Here is a 23,916-nt window from a genome sequence, read left to right as displayed (position 1 = left end):
CTCGGACCATCGGCTACCAGTAATCAAAATGGCGGCGATAGTCTTTGCCCATACTATGTTACAGGGGCTACTGGTGCCATTGGTTGACCCCTGTCACATAGTAGGTGTACAAGATGGCGCCGGCCATCCATTTTTCCTACCATGTGACAGGGGCTGACTAATGGCACCAGTAGCCCCTGTGACATAGTATGGGCAAAGGCTATCGGCGCCATTTTGATTACTGGCAGCCGACTGTCCGTGCAGGAGGTTGCTCCTGGAACCCCGCTGGACTTTTGGCAAGTCTTGTGGGGGTCAGGAGGGTCCCCCAACACTTGCCAAAAGTCCCTGGTGGTACAGCGGGGGTCCGGGAGCAACCTCCTACACTCAGACCGTCGGTTGCCAGTAATCAAAATGGCGCCGATAGCCTTTGCCCTTACTATGTCACAGGGGCTACCGGTGCCATTGGTCAGCCCCTGTCACATGGTAGGAGCACAAGATGGTGCCAATGGCCATGTGACAGGGGCTGACCAATGGCACCGGTAGCCCCTGTGATATAGTAGGTCAAAGGCTATCGGCCCCATTTTGATCGAGGCAGGCCAGACAGCCCGACAGCACGGAGGGAGAAATCCCTTGCGGGACCCCGCTGGGCCACCAGGGATGTTAGTAAGTCTTGGGGAGGGATCGGGATGGTGGGGGAGGGGTTGTATTTAATGTATTAAAGTGAATTTTAATGCTTAGGGTGGGTTTTTTTTAGTTTCGTTTTCCCGCGTCGTTTTTTCGGCCGGTTTCGTTTTTCCCCGTTTAGTTTTTGTTCATTTTTCAAAAAAACTAATCGAGGAAAAACGAACTTTACCCCGAAGCGTCTGACTCAAAAAATGACCTGGTAGAAAAAAATGAAGCTCATCTCTAGTGGCTACATCCTTCAGTTTCTGACCAGTGTCCTGACCCAAATTTTACAAAAGATGCCCAAGCCTGCATCATTCTCTTCCCCAGCATCCCTGGAGTCCTCATCCCACAGCAGTCCCCAGCCTCAGAGAAAGACCCCCCCCCCAAAAAAAAAAAACAACATGTCCCCCCAAGTGAGAAGCCACGTCACGGCAAGAGGCTATGAAGCAGCAGAGGTAATGGCCATGGAAGTGGAATAAGAATACTTGTACCAACAAGTCTGGCTGTGTTCTCTACAGATTTCCTGTGCCTGCTAGATGGAAGAAAGCTGCTAGGCCCCTTCTGACTACAGAGTTCCTGTGCCAGTTTGCTGATGGGGATGGTCAACTGTCAGCCTGTGTGTATATGGTCCGGCTGCCTACTTCAAAAGCCCTCCTTGATGCTTGGCCATTAATCCAGCCTCCTTGCTGCCCCCTACAGTCACGGTCCATCTACTGTCTCTTCTCATCATGTCTTATCTCCTGCTCCTGATGCTGGGGTGCCTTATCTGATCTCATCTCATCCTGCTGCTGCCTCCATGCTGCTGTGTCTTTGCCTGGGGTTCCTAGCTCCATACTACTTTGTCTTCTCCTGGGGCTCCTACCTCTAAGATGCACTCTCCAGTCCTGGTCCTTGGCCTCCAAGCTGCGCTCTCCAGTCCTGGTCCTATTAGCTGCTACTTGAACTCTGCTGCCATGGCCCTTAGGCTGTCCCATTACAGTGCACCCTTTCTACATGGACTCTCTGGGCCTTTTTCTGGCCATCACTTAGTTATGCTGCTATCAGCTCAAACATTACAGCTGTACTGTAGCTATTGGAGTGCCATTTCCGCTTTCTATGGTCTTTGCTGTAATCATGATTGTGTCAAAATGATGATGCTAAGCCTGAATATGTAATGATGTTATTTCTATATATGTATGTTGTAAGGAGAAGAGCAACAAACTCCTATCCCGGCAGGATATTAAGCGAGTCCCCACTAAGCAGTGGTCCAACTATACCAAGGGGAAACAGCAGGGGGCGTTGAGACGCCCAGTATGGACTACAATACCCAGAATTCCAGAGCGGCCGTGGAAGGCTCCTGACCAGAAGGAGGCTGAGGTGAATGCTGAAGGTAATCTGGGAGAATTAGATTCAGCTGAGTCCATGCTGTGGGAAGGAGAGGGTGTGTCCCTGAGTGAGGAAGAAAACTCAGAGAGCAGTTTCTCCGAGGAGGAGGAGATGGACTGGGAGATGCCTCCAGAGGATTCAGCTGTGTCTGACATGGAGACGGAGTAAGTGGGGCAAGCAGCGGGTGTCTTACCTGGTTTCCCTACATACCTTAAATAAGGACAAGGCCGATTACCTCAGGAGATAGAGGTGAGACAGGACTGAAAGCACAACTATTAGGGGAGAAGGGGTGAGTTTGCGCTGGATCCCCAAGCTGGGTAGTCAGTGCTAGGTCGGAGGCCTGACTGCAGACATTTTGGTTTCAGTGCAGAGGTAATAGAGAAGTACAATTTCTGCACAACCCTAAGGAAGGGGGAAAAGCCTGGATTGTGATAAACTGTTCTATGTTTGTTTTTGAATCCTTGCTCTGTGGAGGAGGGGAAGAACTGATAAATTGCCTCTCGGTGGGAGCTTTGGAAAAAGACCTGGCTGGGAGGGGGCCAGTCAGAGACAATATTGAAACCTAGTTCAAAAGGTTGGCTCCTAACGGTTTTAAAGAATTGCCAGAGTGTCTGAGATTGCAGCAGAGATCAGCAGTTTCAGCCGTGCTACGATGCCTGGACTGTTGACAGAGATGTGAGCGAAGGAACTACGTCCAGCTGGTGAGAGATCCTGAGGGGCCCGCGACAATGTACAGATCTAAACTCACTGTGCTGTTAATTTCAGATATAATGCCATGTGCTGTTTGAAATCTTGTCCTTGCTGATTGTGATTACCAAAGAATTTGACTTGCTTTAAATATTGTGGTATGATTGTGCAAGTCCCTGGTTGCTCTAGAGACTAGAGATGTGCATTCATTTATCACGAATTAGGCAATTTCAACAAAATTTCCTAATTCGTAGTGGTTCGGGGGACCTGAACCACAAAACGGATTTTCCCCGAACTTCGGGGAAAATTCGTTTTTCGGGTTAGTGTGAGGGGGAGGGGCATATTTATTAAAAAAAACAAAAAAAAAACACCCCAAATCTTCAATTTTACTTTCTTACAGCCCCCCACCATCCCGATCCCTTCCCAAGACTTACTAAAAGCCCTGGTGGTCCAGCAGGGTACTGCGAGCGATCTCTCCCTCCGGGCCATTGGGCTGTCGGGCCTGCTACAAATCAAAATGGTGCTGATGGCCCTTTGCCCTTACGATGTCACAGGGGCTACCGGTGCCATTGGTCGGCACCTGTCACATGGTAGGAACAATGGACGGCCGGCGCCATCTTGTGCTCCTATCATGTGACAGGGGCCGACCAGTGGCACCGGTAGCCCCTGTGACATAGTAAGGGCAAAGGCTATTGGTGCCATTTTGAATACTGGCCGATGGCCCGAGTACAGGAGATCGCTCCAGGACCCCCGCTGGACCACCAGGGACTTTTGGCAAGTCTTGAGGGGCCAAAAGTCTTGAGGGAGACTCCTGAACTGGAAAAAAGCAAATCTTATCCAGCCTACTGCCCCTAAATGTTTGCCACCCTAGGCACAGGTGTAATGTGTACCTATTGACAAATCCATTTCTGCCTGCACAAAAGGTACATTTAGTCTAGCTTGACTAAAATTAGACAAGAGAATGACATACTAAAAGAGGGAAAAAATACACACAATATAGCATAGTTACCCAAGGAGAACAACCCAGCAGAATGAAACATATATAAGGAGATAAGACAACACAAAGATTAAGTTTCTACTGATAAAATTTAATATGCTTACAAAAATAGCTAAAAGAATAAAGAAAAAAACCTTACTTATCTGATAAGATACTTATCTTTCTTATGAGATCTGGTTCTACAGAAAAGAAAAAAAAAACTTTATTGATTATTATTCCCAATTGATGTGTTTAATGCTGGTTTTCTTTTAGAACACCTGTTGCCAACTAATTGTAAAATTGTAAATTATTTAATTTACAACTTTATCACTGTTTTCCCTCTCTATCCCTGGGAGACTATATCCAGTAGGTTACAGACTCTCTTTATTAAATTTGGTAGGAAAGAGGACATTAATTGCATCATCCTGTGAGTATAACATAAAGGGTTCTTGTACAAGTATACAATCTAAAAATCTGGTACAGATTTAGCCACCAACAGTGGGAAAATTTCTGCCATGGGAAGGGGATGATTAGAAAAATAAAGTGGCTTGCCTGAAAAATCACAAGCCACATTATTTTCTTGAAAGTTAGTTACAACTCAGGAGTTACAGCCAACTTTCACAAAAAGCATCACAATGCTCTCAGGATGCAACTTGAGAGGTCTGAGTGGACCAAACAAATTCTTTCCCCCCCAAAATTAAAACTCCCTAGGGGTCTTGCGAGTCTCCCATTCCTCTCTTTCTCTGTTGCCTCTAGAGGCAGCCCTAAGGCACTAAAAAATAAAATAACATTTGTGCAATGATGGCCAATCCAACTTTTCCAAAAACCCCTTCCCCCAGGCCTCACAACCACTCCCTCATTCCCAAGCATACCTAGCAAACCCTTGTGGCTAGAGGACATAGACAGTCCTAGGCTCCAGGACATATATAGAATCATAGAAACATAGAAATGACGGCAGAAGAAGACCAAACGTGTTGCGACCGTCGCTGCTCGACGTCTCCACTCCGCCCTCCTTACCTCCTTGGCGACTCCCTCTTGCTCAAGTGGAAGGTTGGGTGCCGCGGTGTCATTCTGCCGACTCCTCCTGGCATCCCCGGAGCGGCTCAAAGCTGCAATCCGCCATGATTTACAAGAGCCTAAGGGCGCGTGCGCGGCGCAGACCCAACTGATGTACCAGCAGTGGCGCGAACCTGAGGGGCATCCCCCTGAGATGACGTCATCCGTACCGGATATATAAGATCTCAGAAATCGCTAACTATCGAGTTAGCAAGGACCAGTTTCACACTCTCCTAGCTACTCTGCCTCCCCGGACTTACCAGGGGTACCCGCTCCTTGGGGGCCTCACTCTCTCTTTGTTTTTCAGGTCACAGTCAGGAACTGGTACTCGCTCCTCGAGGGCCCATGTTCCCGGACTGATTGCTGAATACTTATTTTGGCTGGAAGTCATCGCTGCCTACTACACCAGTGAGTTACCATCTCTCTCTCAGAGCTTTCTCTGGAACCAGGTACTCACTCCTCGAGGACCTAACTCATTCTAATACCTGGACTACCTCTAGAGACTATTGTGTGAGTGTTACCATCAAGGTTCTGTTCCTGAACTCTGCATACCCTGCCTACTCACTATATTCAGTTTTTCTACAGCTCAGTTATCCAGGATCGCTGTTCCAGTACCTGAGGGACTACAGCCCTGCCAGGCACTTCCATGCCTCCTTTTATAATACCCCAAATATTCTAACAGTCTTTGTTGTCTACATATAAAGCTCTAGTGATATTGTGAAATGGAGGAGAATGGATATTGGCAAATAACTGTCCCTCACTGACTCTGGCAACTTTCAAAAATGATTTACATGCTGAAAACTGGATTGTACATATGTAAATGCACTTTATGATGGTAACTTTTAAACAGCTACACAGGTGCACATGTGCGTGTGTTTTCCACCTCACACCCAGGGACACAGCCATTTTATAACATATGCACATGTATGTGTGCATGGTATAAAACAGGCTGAATGGGTGAACATGTGAGCACAATTTTAAGTAGGCACGTGCCTTTGTGTGCAAATGCTGCTTCTACCACATAAGTACAGCTATTTTAATAGACGCATGCTTTAGCAATTACCAGTATACCCAGTTTATTCCTAGTTTGCCCAGGCAAGGGATATGACTTCCAAACTTCACTAGTTTAATAGCCTTCTTTTTATCCTGTTAACCCTGACCTTTAAAACCCTGCACACCTCTTTATAATTTTTTATTTATGATTTACACTGCACCAGAGCAGAAGTAAAGTTATATAGCAGGGGACCCCGATGCATGCTTATCTGCATAAGTATGTACACTAGGGATGTGAATCATTTTTCTGACGGATGAAAATATTGTACGATATTTTCTCATCCGTCAGGAATCAGGGGGTCCCTGAAAGCGATAGGAAATTTTGTGGGGGTTCTCTTATCATTTGGGGGGGGGGGGGGCGGGAAGAAAGGGCACACAAAAACAACCCCAAACCCACCCCAACCCTTTAAATCTCATTATTTAGAATCCCCCACCCTCCTGAGCCCCCTAAAACTTTTCTAAAGTACCTGGTGGTCCAGCGGAGGTCCCAGGAGTGATCTCCCACTCATGAGCTGTCAGCTGTCACTAATCAAAATGGCACCGATGGCCCTTTGCCCTTACATGTGACAGGGGCTATCGGTGCCATTGGCTGGCCCCTGTCACATGGTAGGAGCAATGGATGGCCCGTACCATTTTTAAAGATGGCGCCGGCAGTAAATGATGACATAGACTTAATTGGCATCTCAGAGACATGGTTGAAAGAGGATAACCAATGGGACAGTGCTATACCTGGGTACAAATTATATCACAATGACAGAGAGGCGCACTCGGGAGGAGGTGTGGCGCTTTATGTCCGGGATGGCATACCAACAGGATAAACATCCTGCATAAGACTAAATACAAAATTGAATCTTTATAGGTAGAAATCCCTTGTGTGTCGGGGAAGACTATAGTGATAGGGGTATACTACCGTCCACCTGGTCAAGATGGTGAGACGGACAGTGAAATGCTAAGAGAAATTAGGGAAGCTAACCAAATTGGTAGTGCAGTAATAATGGGAGACTTCAATTACCCCAATATAGACTGGGTAAATGTATCATCGGGTCACGCTAGAGAGATAACGTTCCTGGACGGAATAAATGATAGCTTTATGGAGCAATTGGTTCAGGAACCGTCGAGAGAGGGAGCGATTTTAGATCTAATTCTCAGTGGAGCACAGGACTTGGTGAGAGAGGTAACGGTGGTGGGGCCCGCTTGGCAATAGTGATCATAATATGATCAAATTTGATTTAATGACTGGAAAAGGAACAGTTTGCAAATCCAAGGCTCTCGTGCGTCTGGGCAAGTTCTTTGGGAAGTACAGGTATGATAGTATTTAAAAATTTTTATAAAGTACCAAATTGTGAAATGTGTTAATTTGAAAATTCAAAAATTGTAAATTGTGTTAAAATGTTTTTAGAAAGCCCTGTGGATAGATGTTGGATACATGAGCAGTGGGAGATTGTTTGGAAAAGCTCTCCTGAAGAAGCCTGAGGGAAGGCGAAACATGTAGAGAGAATACAAGGAGATCAAGAGGATTGGCGTTCGTGTAACGCATAAACTTATGTGCAATATGACTCTTTCTGCTTACAAAATATATTGTATCTATATTTGATAATGTGTTATGAGATGATTTGTATTTCACGTCGAAGCATTTGAATGTTCAGAAATTTGGAAATGAGGTTTTATGAGAGGTTGAATGAATGAGTGTGGATGATATGTGATGGATTGGTGGGTATGATTATGTTTTATTGTTATATCTATTGTGTGGGGTATTTGGGATAAATTGTGAATGTGTTTTATAAAAAATTTTCACCAATAAAGCTTGATAAAATTGGATTGATGTCACAATATATGTATTAGCTGTCATATGGCAGGGCAAAGGTAGCGCCGGCGCCATTTCTATTAACGCACCCGTGGCCCGAGAGTGGAAGATCACACCGGGACCCCCCCACTGGACCCCAGGTAATTTAAGACATTTTGGGGGGGTTCGGGAGGGTGGGGGATTTATTTTAAAAGGTCGGGGTGGGTTTTAGGGTTGTTTTAGTGTGCTGGTTTTTCCGCCCTCCCCCTTCCCCTCCCCCTTCCCCCGATTAACGATTTTTGATGATAAATCGGGGAAATCCCTAATCTATATCGCCTCTAACGATTTTTGACGATTTAAAATATATCGGACGATATTTTAAATCGTCAAAAAACGATTCACATCCCTATTCTGTTGACAAAAATTAAATCAAACGTGTGTCCTGCTTTGTGAGAAGGTTGTGTATTAATTATTTCATATCCTAATACTGTCATGACATCTGCAAGAGTTTGGCAACTATGGGACCATGGTTTCACATCCATGCGTAAATTAAAGTCTCCAAGAATTATAGATGGTTTGTTGGCATCTAAATTGCTTTCAAAGAACTCTATAATTGGTGATATATTGTGCTCAAGCACTCCCAGTAGACAATATAAAAAACATATCTGCATTTGTTGTGATCCAAAAAAAGCAATTTCATAGTGTTCAGAGAGTGATTTAGGAAGTAACAATCTTCAATTCTTTTTTAATTATTAACATAAGACCTCCCCCCCCCCCCCCCATGCTTCTCTCTGGGAATTGAAAAAGTATCATAGCATTCATTACCTATTTGATTTACGCAAACATTATCACTTTTTTTCAACCAAGTCTCCATCAAGACTATAAAATCAGGTTTTTGGTCAGCTAAAATGTCAGATATTATTATGGATTTCTTCAATTGAGATTGCACATTAATTAGTAAAAAAGATAACATAAAATAATTCAACATCGATTCATTCCTTGATACTGCGGTAATGTACCAATGCATTGGTCTGCTGTCCTTGTTTCTATTAATTGCAAAATGGTTGTAGTTTCCATTGTTCATAGTGACCTTGATCTGCAATGATTTGCACTCAGACATCTTTATCTTCAATGAGGATTAATATTTGATTCTCAGGTTCTGCACGAAGGGACGCACAAAGGGGCAATCCCCTTTCTCGTGCTCCTTAGACGCGCGACACCCAGTAAGCCCTTAGGAAGCCTTATGGCCCCCTTGATGCCCACTGATGATGTTGGTGGGCGGGTCCATCGGATGATGATTTAAAAAATATCATCCGATATTTTTTAAATCATCAAAAATCGGTACGGTGCACGATACAATAGAAATTTTCACGATTTATCATGAAAAATCGTTACTCCCGTTAGTGTCCACTAACGGGAGTTATTTGGGGGGAGGGCAGGAAAACTGGCACACCAAAACAACCCCTAAACCCACCCCAACCCTATACAACTAATCCCTTACCTTCCCCCACCCTCCCCGAACCCCCCCCCAAAACCTTTTACGAGTACCTGGTAGTCCAGTGGGGGCGTGGGGACCGATCTCCCGAGAGAAGATCGCCATGGTGCCGGCCATCCAGTGCTCCTACCATGTGACAGGGGCCGGCCAATGGCACGGATACCCTGTCACATGGTAAGGGCAAAGGGCCATCGGCGCCATCTTTATGAGTGGTAGCCGACGGCCCGAGAACGGGAGATCGCTCCCGGGACCACCACTAGACCACCAGGTAATTTTTAAATGTTTTGGGGGCATCGGGAGGGTGGGAGAAGCTAAGGGGTCATCTTTAAAGGGTCGGGTGGGTTTTTTTTTAATCGGGCCATCGGCGCCATTTTTGAGTGGCAGTCAAAATGGCGCCGATGGCCCCAGAGCGGGAGATCAGTCCCCACGCCCCCACTGGACCACCAGGTACTCGTAAAAAGTTTTGGGGGGGGGTTCGGGTGGGTGGGGGAAGGTAAGGGGTCAATTTTAAAGGGTCGGGCCTCACTAAAAAAAATTTAACGATGTGAATCGGAACCGATTCCGATTCACATCTCCAGCGATCAGATTTTTTTCTCCCTCCAGCCGAACCCGATCGTTAAGACGATCGGGCACATGATTCACATCTTTAGTAAACAGTGCTTCACATTGGTCCGGGGCTTGAGCAATGTGGTAAGAGGCAGCAGGAGAGAAACAGTTCAGGGCCTCAGCTGGCAAATGAGGCAAGCAGCGTGGTTGACTGGCAAGAGGAAGTCCAGAAGTCTGGTAAGTTTGGAAGTCCGGTAAGCCCTTAGGAAGTTCGGTAAGCCTCTTCCAGGAAGGGCGCTTCGCCAGGGGCTGGCTTCTAGGTAGGAAAGCACTTCTCACTACCACCACACAGAAAATAATCTCTTCTTTTGTCTCCCTCATATCGCGATGCATTTACAGCATAGGTCCTGTAGGACCACTCCAACCTAGTCCCGTGAATTACCCTGCTGACTAACCATCATGGATATATTCTCTTCTCTTCTCTGCCTTCTCTGGTGGTTCTCTAAAACAGTTTAATAAAAGAACTAAGTGTGTGTCTGTCTCCCAACTCTGAGCTTGACCGATGGTCTCTCTCGGGATCTTCCCCCCTGGGCGTGGTCATCTGCCATTGGCCCAAGGATCCACCCACAATTATCACAAATAATAACAGTTTGATTGTCCCAAAGACCTCCTACCTGGGACCATGCCTCCCCAAGGGCACACCTATCCTTTGTCTCTCCCAGAGACAAAAGCTATGATGTAGTACATCCAAGAAAATCTTGCAAAGGGATTCATCTACCCCTCTACCTCTCCTACTGGGCAGGATTCTTTTTTGTGACCAAGAAGGATGGGTCACTCAGGCTGTGTATTGACTATTGCAGCTAATATTCCATCACCCGTAAAGACAAGTACCCTCTGTCACTGATCTCGGAATTATTTGATCATTAGCATGGAGCATCTATATTCACTAAGCTGGCAGCCATCGCACCACTGTGGTGCACTGGCTGCCAGCTTTTGCACCAAATAACTACATCATAAAAGGTGTAGTTATTTGGCATGAAACTGGCAGCGATAAGGGTCCTTACCTTTCGCCATCAGCAATGTCTTCGCGGCATCTGCCCTGGTGCCTCCCTGACTCCTTCCCTTCTGGTGCCAACGCCGCCCAGAACCCACCCCGATTTAGGTATCACATGCGATCCCTTTAAAGAATGACCCCTAAGTTGGATTTACATGAAGCGTATAACTTGGTGCGGATCCATCCCGATGACATTTGGAAGGCCGCCTTTAACACCCGAGATGGGCATTACAAATACCTGGTGATGCCCTTCAGTCTCTGTAATGTGACCACGAATGTTGAACGAGATTTTCAGAGATCTGCTGTATACCAAGGTTGTGGCGTACTTGGGTGTTATCCTTGTCTTTTCTAAGGAGCTGGCCACACACTGCACTGATGTCTTCCAACGCCTTCGTAAGAATCACTTATTTGCGAAGTTGGATAAGTGCTTATTTGAGAAATCCAGTCTACCTTTCCTCGGATATATTATTCCCATCGAGGATTCTCTACGGACCCTGCTAAGTTGAAAGGAATCCGGGATTGGCCGCAACAACTCCAGCATTTCCTGTTATTCCTAAATTATTATCGCTATTTTATTCTACACTATTCCACTCTGGCTGCCCCTCTGACTGCATTGACTCACAAGGGCCAAGACACTCGATATTGGACTCTGGAAGCCGTTACAGCCTTCCACCACCTGAAAGAAGCTTTTCAGGTGGGGTCTTGTCTTCATCACCCCGATCTGAATCGCCCATTTCAAGTTGAATTGGACGCCTCCACGATTGGGGCTTGGGTGGTCCTGAGCCAATGCACTGCTTCTGGATCTACAGTCCCATGTTCTTTTTACTCTCACAAGTTCTCATCTGCAGAGTAGAACTACAGTATCGGAGATTACGAGTTACTTGCCATCAAAAAAGCCCTTGAAGAATGGTGCCCATGGTAAGAGGGCGCACAACACAAATTCATCGTGTTCACTAACCACAAGAACCTGGAATATTTGAGCCATGCCCAGTGTCTCAATGCTCGTCAGGCCTGATGGGCCTTATTCTATTCCAGGTTCAACTTTGAGCTTCGTTACCATCCAGCTGAGAAAATCCTTCGGGCAGATGCCCTATCATGCTCTTTCAAGCTTGAAAATATTCCGGAGGAACATAAGAACATAAGAACATGCCATACTGGGTCTGACCAAGAGTCCATCAAGCCCAGCTTCCTGTTTCCAACAGTGGCCTATCTAGGCCATAAGAACCTGGCAAGTTCTTAAAAATGAAGTCTATTCCATGTTACTGTTGCTAGTAATAGCATATAATACACAGCTTGCATTTGCCTCTCTGCTACTCACCTAGTTCCAGCTGGGAAGACTGTCATACCCCGACGACTCCGAGAAAGAGTCCTGCGGTGGGCACATGATTCTAAGTTTGCCGGTCACCCAGGGTAAGCACGAACCTTGGCGCTGTTCCAGTGGTTCTTCTGGTGGCCCACTATGGTCTCTGATGCTAAAGCATATGTCGAGTCTTGTAATATTTGTGCGCAACAAAACCCCCCAGTTGGCCGACCTTGGGGCTTACTTCAATCTCTTCCAGGTCCTGAGGAATCGTGGACCCACCTGTCTACAGATTTCATCGTGAAATTGCCTCTATCCAAGGGCAATACTATTATATGGGTAACCATAGACCGATTTTCAAAAATGGCCCATTTCTTCCCTCTACTGGGCCTACCATCTGCTCCTGAACTGGCATGCCTATTCTTCTGTCACATCTTCAGATTACATGGGCTACCCAAGGACATTGTTTCTGATAGAGATCCACAATTCATTGCTAGATATTGGCATACTCTCTGCCAAAAATTTGGCATCAACATCAGTCTAACAACTGTTTACCACCCTCAGGCCAATGGACAAACTGAGCGAATCAATCAGTCTTTAAAGGCCTTCCTATGTGCTTACATTAATGACTGCCAAGACAATTGGTCTGAACTTCTTCCTTGGGTGGAGTTTTCTCACAACTCCCACATCGCCACAGCTACAGGCACATCACCATTCTCCATCATCTATGGAAAGCAACCACGACCACCACTGCCCATACCTTTGTCAGTACCTTCCCCTGTGGCGTAGGCTACTGCAGATGCCCTCAAGGCTTTATGGGAACAGACAGACCTTCACTTACATCAAGTCGCTTCCCGGGCCAAGAGAACTGCTGACAGTCACTGACGCTTGGCTCCTGAATTCCTTCCTGGCCAGAAAGTCTGGTTAAGTACTCGGTATATCGGACTCAAAATACCTTCTCAAAGGTTCGCTCCAAAGTACCTTGGACCTTTTATGGTCACCCGACACATTGGACCAGTTACATACCAACTTTGGCTGCCTCCTACACTGGGAATACATAATACATTCCACGAATCTCTTCTAAAACCAGTCTTGTCCTGGCCTTCCCGAAAGGCTCCTGAATCACCTCCTCTGGTGGCTGAGACTGATACGACCTACAAGGTTCATGAAGTCCTCAACGTCAGCCATAAGAGCCGCCGGTGGGATTACCTCCTTTCCTGGTAGGGTTATAGACCTGAAGAAAATTCATGGGAACCAGCTCAAAATATCCTGGACAAAACCCTCCTCCTGAACTTTCATCATGCCCATCCAGGCAAACCCCGACCTCCAAGGGGGGGGGGGGGGGGCGTAAAGGGCGTAACGGTACTGTTACAAGTGTCATCTGTGGCAGACCCGCGGCATGGCCCCCTCACCTTTCTACATCTACTCCACCTCCTGGTTCCTCCTCACTGGCTGCAGTGGGCTGCCAGCTCCATCCTCATGTCTCCCCCGGTGTCTCTGGCCCTGCTGCAGTCCCCGGTGTTCCTGGTCCAGCCACCACATCCACTGCTTCTTGTCGGGCCTCTCTGCATGGCCCGTGGAGAGACGCTCCATCTCGGTGCCGCGCCTCTCCCTGAGCATGCGCGAGCACATCACTGATGTTTAAGTAGGGACCGCAGCGGGAACCTAGCCACGGCCCCAGATGATGATGTCGGTGGAGCTTCTGTATTTAAGCGCAGACTCCCCTCCCTAGCTTTGCCTTTGCAACAGGTTCCCTCGCTGGTTGAGTACTCGTTGCCTCCTAGAGATTCGTCTCACTCCTATGTTCCTGTTCCTCATTGCTCCTGGTTCCAGTCCTTGTTCCTGTTTGCTCCATTCCTCGGATTGCCTACACGGACTTCGACTCTTCTTTGCCTGACCATGCCATTGACTCTCTCCAAGACTGGACCTCTGCTTCGCCTGACCATGCCATTGACTCTCTCCAAGCCCGGACCTCTGCTTCGCCTGACTACGCTATTGCCTATCTCCAGACCCCGACCTCTGCTTCGTCTAACTATGCTACTGCCTATCTCCAGACCCAGGCCTCTGCTTCACCTGACTACGCTACTGCCTATCTCCAGACCCAGACCGGACTCAAGCATGTCTCTTGATGCTTCTCAAGCTTACCTCCTAGACGTATTTATTTATTTATTTTTAGATTTTTATATACCGGTGTTCCTGTATGAAATACAAATCACATCGGTTTACATTGAAACTGAACATAAATTTTTGCCAATAGGCATTACATAGAACAAGGTTGTGGAACTTGGAAGAGGGTAAACTAGATCAAAATAAACATTGTAATGTAAACAAATTGTCTAACAAATCTCAGAGAGCAGTATAAATAAAAACAAAAGCATAAAAGCAAAACAAAGACTTGGTCTAGTCAGACTTCGGCCTGCTCTTGCTTGGGTGCCCCGTGTCTGCCTCTGTTCTTTTGGCGCACAAGTCTCCAGGACACTGCCTTGTCCAGTGTAAGACTGTACCATCTCTCACCTGCTGTCTCTGGGCTGAACCTATGTCCACATCAACTATACACAGAGGCCCACCTAAGTCCAGCCAGCCCCGGCACCCAAAGGCTCAACTCACAGGGAATGAGAGCTGGTATTGGTGAAGCTCCAGCTAGCCTCTGTTCATCAGCCCACTCTGCCTGCTGATGGTGGGGACCCGTAGGTCCCTACCTACGGGCTGCGTCAACCCAACCTCGGCCCAAGGGTCCACCTCCGATGCAACACAAAATAACATAAATAATGGCAAAATCTTGCATATGGAGAGTTTATTTGTTTTTCCTAAGATATGCAAGTCTATAATCTGCTACATTTTATTCTTCAAATTCAGCAATTATGGGGTTTTTTTTTCATAAAATTGGATAAATCATACCCATAGAGACTGATCTTGCACTTTATACATGGGAATGAATATTACTATTTCTACTACTATGACCATTTTACATTTTTTTATTTAAAGTTTATTTTTATAGCACTATGAGTATGCAGTGCTGTTCAGATACACATTAGAGCTAGACCCTGCTGCATGGAATGTACAATCTGGTTCAATTACATAGACAATAAGCACTTGACATGGAACTAATCAATCTGTTTTTGTGATCTTTGACACATATTAGGTATTCTGGCCACCGCTAGTACTGCTAAATGTTAAATAATTAACATGAACAGTCAACAAGAATTGTTATTTGCAATTTGGAAGCAAAATAAGACTTTCAGTTTTGGAGAATGTTGCTGGCATAACATATCAGAAATCATTAAGTTCTTGCAGGTCATATGAATCTCATCAACCCTGAAATACAATTAATCCTCTTAATGATTTATCATGCTTTTCAGTTTAACTCCTAAACTTCACTATTTGATTATATCATTATTTTTTACCCCTTGAATCAAAGATTGAATGAATGCATTTGCATAGCTAACCAATTATGTACTTTATATTACATAGTAACATAGTAAATGAAGGTAGATAAAGACAAAACTGGCTCATTCAGTCTGCCAAATCAAATATTTAGGAATGTAATTGCCACTCAGTGCAGGTTACTCCTTCACCTTCTTTTTAGAGTTATTGTTGCAACAACTTCCTTTTAGGATGATAGCTGCCACTCCATGCAAGTTACCCTTGTACAGTAAAGCTACCATTGTTACCCCAGTGCTTTATTTCCATCCTCTTGCCACGTAAGATCATTTGTGCTTATCCCATGCCCTTTTGAATTCCATCACTGTTTTTGTCTTTAATACTTCCTCCTGGAGGGCATTCTAGGCATCACCATCCTTTCTGTGAAAAAAAATATTTCCTGATGTTATTCCTGAGTCTACCCTCACTGGAGCTTTGTATCATTACCCTTAGTTCTACAGCTTCAATTCCATTAGAAAATGTTTATTTCTTCTACTTTTGTAATACCTTTCAGGTATTTAAAAGTCTATATCATACTCCCCTATCTCTCTTCCCCTCTAGGATATGCATATTTAGGTTCTCAAGTCTCATCTCCTATGTCGTCTTTTTTTTTTTTTTTTTTTTTTTGGGGGGGGGTGAAGATCCTGCACCATTTTGGTTACCCTTCTCTAGCCTTACCAATGACCTGTACAAAGGTATAATTACTTCCTTTTTCCTGCTTGCTATGCCTTTCTCTATGCAGCTTAGCATTATTCTGGCTCTATTCACTACCTTGTCACACTTTTACATTACCTTCAAATCACCAGACTCTATCATCCCAAATTTTCTCTCATTCCATGCACATCAGTCTCTCCCCCCAGTGCATGCTGCTCCTTTGATTTTCTGCAACTCAAATGCATGGCTGTACATTTTTTGGCATTGAATCTTAATTTGCAAGGCTTCAGCCATTCCTCAAATTTTCTTAGATAACCTATCATTCTGTCTGCGCCTTCAAGAGTGTACTTTCTAAGGTACAGAGTTGTTGCTAGGTATTTAAAAGACTTAGGGCATTTAAAAAAGTGGATACTAGCATTGGAGATCCTGCTAGCTTTATGGAGACAATTTAAGAAATTGATAACAAACATACTGGAAGATCCAAGGGGAAAGCACTGTATTGGCTGATTCTTAAATGAGCATTAATATGCTGCCAAGAAGCTCTCACCAGTTCTCTTCCATTTGTTTTCATACAACTATTTAGTACTCCACCACCTCTCTTCATTTATCAAAAAATACATTTTGCAAACATACAATAACTTAACCATGAAAATTTCATTCCAATCATGGGATTCTAGATATATTCTAAAACCTTTTATCTAAACATATTGCACAGGCCTTTGAAATTACAATGTCCTTTTTTCAGATGTTGCATCAGAAACATTATTCACATCTGAAAAGTGGCCTATATGGTCTCAGTAGCTCATGGATAACATTTTTGTAACATTTACATTGATCCAATGAAAGCCATCACAGTCTGCAGAGAATAGTTTGTTCCTGGAGCCATACAGCTACCAGATCATTGTGTTACATATTCTAATTACTAGACTGAAAATAAAATTATTTCCTTTACCTTTGTTATCTGAGTGGTGTATTTTTTGCATTGGTCTCTGTCTCTTTTTCCTGATCATATTACCTGTCTTCTCCTAACTCCTTTTCCAGGTGTTCCTTTCAATTTAATTTCTTCTCTTCTCTCCTATATCACTTCCTCCCTTCAACAATATCATTCTTTCTTCTCTTATTTGCTAGTTCTCTCCCTTACATCAGCATCACTTCACTTGCTCTAGCTTCTCATACCTGATCTCATCCCTTCTTCTATCTTTCATCATTTACCCTACTGTTCTCTCTGTCCTGATACTTTACTTCCCCAACTCTCCTCTCTGTTGCTTCTCTCACTATCCATCTACTCTCACTGGGTTGCTCTCTCCATCAGTCTCCAGCTTTCTGGCTCCCTTGTATCCCAACAGAAACCCCCTTTTCATATGACTTCCCATCATCCCTAAATTGACTTTCTCTCCTCTCTCAACCATTTAATTTAATCCACCTCCTCCCATCTCCTCTAGTTCATCTCCCTTGCCCACCATCCCTGCTCTGAATCCCTTACCTCCAATTATCCCCTCTCATGCTTCTCTCCATTACTATCTCTCTGATTTTCTTTTACTCTCAGTCATCCCCTTGCATAACTTCCCCTCCCACCCCCCAATATTCTCTCTGCCTCTCTATTATACATGGTCCTCCATCATCCCTTATGGCTTTCACACACCAATCCCCTTATCACTGCTCTTTCTCTTTTTTAAATCATTCTTCCTCCCAAACTTTGGATTTGTTTGACTCATACCCCTTCTCTGTCTTCTCTCTCTGAATTCCCTCCATCCCAATCACACTTCTGGCTCTCTCTCTCTCCTCCCTCCACAACATCAAACCTCTGACTCTCTCTTTTTCTCGTCACCACCTCTGGCTGTCTCTCACATCATTACCATCTCTGCTCTACTCCTAGCCCACCTCTAGCTCTTCAGCCCCCATCACCACATCTAGCTTTCTTCCACATAGACCCTCCTTCTATGGCTCTCTTTCACCCCATTACCACCAGCTCTTTCACACCTCTCCATGTATTCTGCCTCTGTACTTCCTCATACACATCACCTCCTTGGTTGTGCTCTAGAATGCCTCCTTTCTTCTCCACAGCTCTGCCCAGTTGAATCATGAGTCCTGGGCTCACATGTTGTGCCTGTAGCTGGTCCAGCTCACTCCCTTATGGAACAAGAAGATGTGGAAAAAATGAGACAGGATACATCAGAACAGGAAAAACTTGTTCTGCTTACTTGTGCAGTCCTTCTGCTCCTGATTCTCCACTTATGCTAACTGCAGTATCTGCTCAGTTTCACCCATTCCCTCTTCTGGTCAGAGGAAGAGAATCAATTACTATGGGGACAGGAGAGGAACTGATTGAGTCTGGATCAGATACTGCAAAGAAGAAAACAATTGTTCTGCTTGCTTCCTTTTTCCAGCCTCATTTTCCCATACCCATTCCCAGGCAGAGTGGGCTGATGAACAGAGGCTAGCTGGAGCTACACCAGCTTGACAAACAGCCGGTTGTCTCGGAGATGTTGAAGAACTCAGATGACATCTTGGCAGTGAGTTTGTAGGTCCTTGGAGAACACGAGCATATTGTCTAAATAAACAACCACTGAACTGTATAAGAGAGCACGGAAGATCTCGTTCACCATATTTTGAAAAATTGCGGGGGTGTTGCACAAGCCAAACGGCATTACAAGGTACTTGTAGTGCCCGTCTCAAGTGTTAAACGCCGTTTTCCACTTTTCCCCCTTTCGGATACAGATCAGGTTGTAGGCCCTGAGGAGGTCAAGCTTCGAAAAGATTCTGGCTCCCTGCAAGTGGTCAAACAATTCCGAGATGAGTGGCTGAGGGTAGTAATCCTTGATAGTGATGGCATTCAGACCCATGTAGTCTATGCAGGGCGCAGAGACCCATCCTTTTTCACCACAAAAAAGAAACCCACTCCAGCGGAGGATGTAGACTGGCAGATGAATCCTTTAGCTAGGTTCTCTTGTACGTAGTCCATCATGGCTTTGGTCTCTGTGAGTGTGGATAGACTCGCCCACACTCCTGCCCAATGCAGAGGGGGTTCTGCATTGGGCAGGAGATTGATGGTGCAGTCATATGGACAATGAGGTGGTAAGACATCTGCCCCTAGTTTGAAAAGACATTGGTGTAGAAGGCGTAGTGGGCTGGTAGCCTGGCAGGAGACAGGGCGGTGGAGAGACAGTGCCAAGTGGATGGTATCTTCAAGCAAGAGTTGTGGCATGAAGGTCCCTATTGTGATATTTGCATGGAGGCCCACTCAAACCTAGGGGATTGTTTCCAGAGCCAGGGCAAGCCGAGGACTATGGGGTGAATGGCTTGGTCCAACATGTGAAAGACAATTTTTTCTTCATGGAGGGCGCCAGTGCACAAGGTGACAGGAACGGTGATATGGGTGACCTTCTCTGGCAGGGGTTCACCCAAGATGGAAGAAAGTACCAGCGGCATGGGGGCCAGGCATATAGGAATCCGCAGATGCTGAACCAGCTGTTTGAGGATGAAGTTACCTCCTGAGCCGGAGTCGACTAGAGCCAGAGTGTGGAAGTCATCTTTTTCGCCAATGATGGCAACTGGTAAAGTAAGCAGGGGAGTGGGAGAAGATGGCTGAGGGAAAGTTCCCCGACTCGACCTAGGCCTGGGAGTTTCCTGGGCGCACTGGGCAACGAGTAAGCATGTGTCCTGCTCCTCCACAGTATAACCGAAGTCCTCCATGATGACGTCGGAGGCATTCCTCAGGGGTCAACTGACTATGACCCAACTGCTTGGGTTCCTCAGAAACATGCATGGTGGCAGCAGGCACTGGCTTGGGAGAAGGTGAATGACAAGAGGACCTGGAAATAGGTGGAGGTCTTTTAGAAGAGCACTCCCGGGACCTTCTTGGAGCCGGTGGTCAATACAGCCAGCCAAGTCGATCAAGGCATCCAGAGAAGAGGGTAGCTCATGGGCCGCCAATTCATCTTTTATCCGAGTAGTGAGACCACCTAGGAAAATTGAGCGCAGACAGTCCTCACCCCAATGAAGTTTGGACGCCAATGTATGGAATTGGATTACATAGTCTGTCAGGGTCGGGATCCCTGTCGCAAGTGGAGCAAGGTGGTACTGGAAATTGCCTGTTGCCCAGGTTCGTCAAAGACGGTATAAAACAGTAACAGGAATGCATGGAGGTCCTGCAGGACCGGATTTTCTCATTCCCAAAGCGATCAGGCACAAGCCAGAGCATTCCCATCCAACTGTTGTGACCTCGACTGGTGTGGACCCTTAGCCTGAGTTGGGATTGTTGCCACCTGGGAGGAAGACCAACCACAGGTTCCCAATGTCAGGAGGCGAGGCTGACAGATGACAGGGGCCGGTGGATGAGGTTTCATCACTACCAGCCCCGTTCCCCGCAGGTTGAGCACTTGGGTTCTGGAGGCCGGTTGGACTTAGATGGGCCCCTGTGATTAAGCTCCAATGAAGGAGGATCCGAGTCCTGGGCTGGCAGCGAGCAAGAGAGGAGAGGTCCGGTCTGAGGGTCTAAGGCAGGTGGCGAGCAAGAAGCATGGGGTGCAATCCGAAGTCTGGGGCAGGCGACAAGCGAGAAGCGTAAGGTCCAATTCGTAGTTCGCGGCAGGCAGCGAGCGAGAAGTGTAAGGTCCAATCTGAAGCCGGGGCAAGCGGCGAGCGAGAAGCGTGAGGTCCAGTTTGAAGTCAAGCCAGAAGAATCCGTCCGAAGGAGAAGGGCAGGAGCAGGAACAGGGACTTGGAACACGGGAACCGGAACAAGGAAGACAGGAACAGGCTCTGGAACAACAGGAATGTACGAACTAATGCCGTACCACAATGCAGCATGGCAGACTTGTTGCCAAGTCACCAGGGAAGTGTCTGCTGAAGGTTTTTATAGGGCAGTGCCTTGGTGTCCAAAGGAAGGGAAGTTGGCAACTATCTGCCACGGGCCCTTTAAATCTTTAGCAGAGGCGCGCAAACGCGCCTAGAGGAGGAAGCAGCTGCGGGCAGCACCGGTGGCGTCCTGCAGGCCAGAGGCCCTGCGCTGGCATCAGCAGCAATGGAGGCCCTCCGGCCTCGGGGAACAGTGCACGCCAAGGGACCGGCCCGGGGGATAAATGTAACAGTCTTCTATCAGCCAACCATTTTCTAATCTGGTCTACCACCTTGGGACCCACACCCAGGTTTGTTGTTTTGTTCATGAGCCCCCACGTTAAGCAGTATTAAAAACCTTTGCTGAAATCCAAGTAAACCACATCCAGCACACTTTTGATGTGACACCCATATAGTGAAGTTGTCTAAGCCTCGGGTATCAATGCTATTGAAATTGTTAGTACAAGTTCTATGTATTTATGCTGATATCTGTGCAGTAAATTTGTCTAAGCCTCATTTTAGGTCCCTCTAAAATGTTGAGGGAGGAGAGAAAGAGAGAGAGCCAGAAGTGTGATTGGGATGGAGGGAAATAAGAGTGAAACACAGTCCATGTCGGGAGGGGCAATCAGCATTTGCTATTTGGAAACTGTGATAGGGAAATTTTCCTTCTTCTGATATATTTTAAAATAAAATTCAAATATCATGGAAAATGTGGACACATTTAATTTTGTATCAACCCTCCTTCCTTTATATCTGATGATTGATGGTGTTCCTACCCGCCTTCTATTCTGTGTGCTTTAACCAAAGTTCATGACATGAACAAAATTAAACTACTTTATATATTCATCTTTTGGAAATTGTCAACATATGACATACAGTCTACATAATGGCTGCCATTTGGTTGATGGTTTTATTCTCACTGGTCATGAATGAGGGGAGATGTCACTTTGTTACTTGTCAGTTGCAGAAACAAGTCCATGATTAAGTTATGGAAACTATGACCTTGAGTGAATAAAGAATAAAAAGCCTTTGTCTTAAGAAATCCTTTTTCTGAAAACTATTAAATAAGCTTCTAGCAAGAATATTAAATACCAAAGGCATATTATAAAACCCTGAAATCATATTATAGAAACTAAGCATGTTCTTTATTTGGTTCAAGCAGTATTAAGCACTGTTGTGGAAATGAAATGGAATGATATGACTGACTATCTATAGCCAATTCTTTTTAAATTGATGCCATGAAGTCAGCACTTTAAGAGAAGGCAATGAAATAAAAAAAAAAAGACAGTAAACCTAAAGCAACCTAAAACAGCTGTATTAGAAAGTGTTTCAGCAACCTTTTAAAAAAATGCCATATATGACATATATCATATGTAGCTTAAGTATAACATATATAAGAATGTGGAATGCTGGTGACAAGTAATCAGATTCAGTCTCCAGCAGGCAATAAGTGTCAAGAGAAGCCAAGTGGCAATTAAAATTAATAGCACAGCCTGCAGGAATCATGGATAGAATAGAAAGAGCTGAAACCAGCAGGAAGAAAACCCATGGAAGGAAGGAGAATGGATTGTAACAAAAATCTTCCATCTTCTAACAGCAACTGTGGCATGATTTTTTTAGTCTGTCATTTCATTCCTAAACCCACAGCTCAAGCAGCTATCCAGATACAGAAAATTATTGCACAATAATGTTGACTGCTGTGGGCTATCTTGTTAAATGATTGAACAGTAGACAGAGAAAATTTTTCTGACTTCACACACACATACATGAACTAATTCATATGATTAATAGCAGTGCCAACACCATTTTCTTTATCTGTGTAAAACAGATCACTATAAGATCTTTTCTTTTTTGCAAATTAAACCAAAATCAGATTTTTCAATCCACTTTCAGAGCAGGTATAGTCATAGTATTATTTCTACAATACATCTATCCTATTGTGTGTTTTGTTAAGTTGCTTTAAATTTCATGAAATTAGGGAAATAATTAGTTCATTTATAGCTATTCAAGCAAGTAAACAGGAAAAATCAAACATTTCTCTTTGTACAATAAACAAAATGCTGCTAATGTAAGGAATCAGATCTTTTGGTAGTATCAATGATATGCTAGACTTCACAGTTTTCTCTTCTGCCCTTTTAAGATTTACTCTATGATGGCAATGTGCTCAAAATCACAACACATTTTTCTTATAAAATGGGATAGTTATATTCCTCTTTTTAAGATGAAAATTGAATGTTTTAGTCTTATATAGTATTACAAGCCGTAAAGCCCGTTAAAACGGGCTACATCCCTCTGTCTCTCACCTCCCCCTCATTCTCTCTCCCCTCACTCTTCACCACCCCCCTCCCCCACCCACTCCTCTCCACCCTCCCTCTCCTCACTCAGTCCCCCCTCTCCCTCACTCCCTCACTCCCTCCCACTCAGTCCCCCCTCTCCCTCCCTCCCACTCAGTCCCTCCCTTCCACTCAGTCCCTCCCTTCACCCACCTCCATTTCCTCCCGGCGCCGTAAGCGCGACTTCCCGCAACCCTCACCCGGCTCCATTGACTCCTCCCGCTCCTGCCGGCAGATCTCGGGGGGGGTGTCACTCCCGCCGCGCGGCAGTGACCCCCGCGAGATCTGCCGGCAGATCTGGGGAGGAGAAGTAGCGGCACCGCGCGCGCGCGGTGCCGCTACTTCTCCTCCCGCTCCTGCCGGCAGATCTCGGGGGGGGGGGGCGCGGGAGTGACACCCCCCCCTCCCCCCGAGATCTGCCGGCAGATCTGGGGAGGAGAAGTAGCGGCACCGCGCGCGCGCGGCGCCGCTGCTTCTCCTCCCGCTCCTGCCGGCAGATCTCGGGGGGCGCGGGAGTGACACCCTCCTCCCCCCCCCGAGATCTGCCGGCAGATCTGGGGAGGAGAAGCAGCGGCACCGCGCGCGCGCGGCGCCGCTGCTTCTCCTGCGGCCCCACCGCCATTTTTTTTTTCCTGATCGACGTCCTTGCCCGCACATGCGCAGTAGAGCTGCGCTCTACTGCGCATTTGCGGGCCGTCGGTCACAGGCCATTT

The 23,916-nt window shown here is 45.9% G+C and overlaps 1 long non-coding RNA gene across 1 annotated transcript; it reads right to left on the bottom strand.

Annotated features, from left to right (window-relative positions):
• Window positions 1-14,802: 14,802 nt before the first annotated feature.
• Window positions 14,803-23,406, bottom strand: LOC115086043. Its single transcript, XR_003855029.1, has 3 exons — window positions 23,357-23,406; window positions 18,057-18,164; window positions 14,803-15,761 (listed from the first exon to the last, which is right to left on the bottom strand). It is a non-coding gene; the product is annotated as an uncharacterized LOC115086043 (long non-coding RNA).
• Window positions 23,407-23,916: the final 510 nt, after the last annotated feature.

This window comes from Rhinatrema bivittatum, chromosome 2 (assembly GCF_901001135.1).
Source record: "Rhinatrema bivittatum chromosome 2, aRhiBiv1.1, whole genome shotgun sequence".
NCBI lineage: Eukaryota > Metazoa > Chordata > Amphibia > Gymnophiona > Rhinatrematidae > Rhinatrema > Rhinatrema bivittatum.
This window is presented reverse-complemented; position numbering and strand designations above follow the sequence as displayed.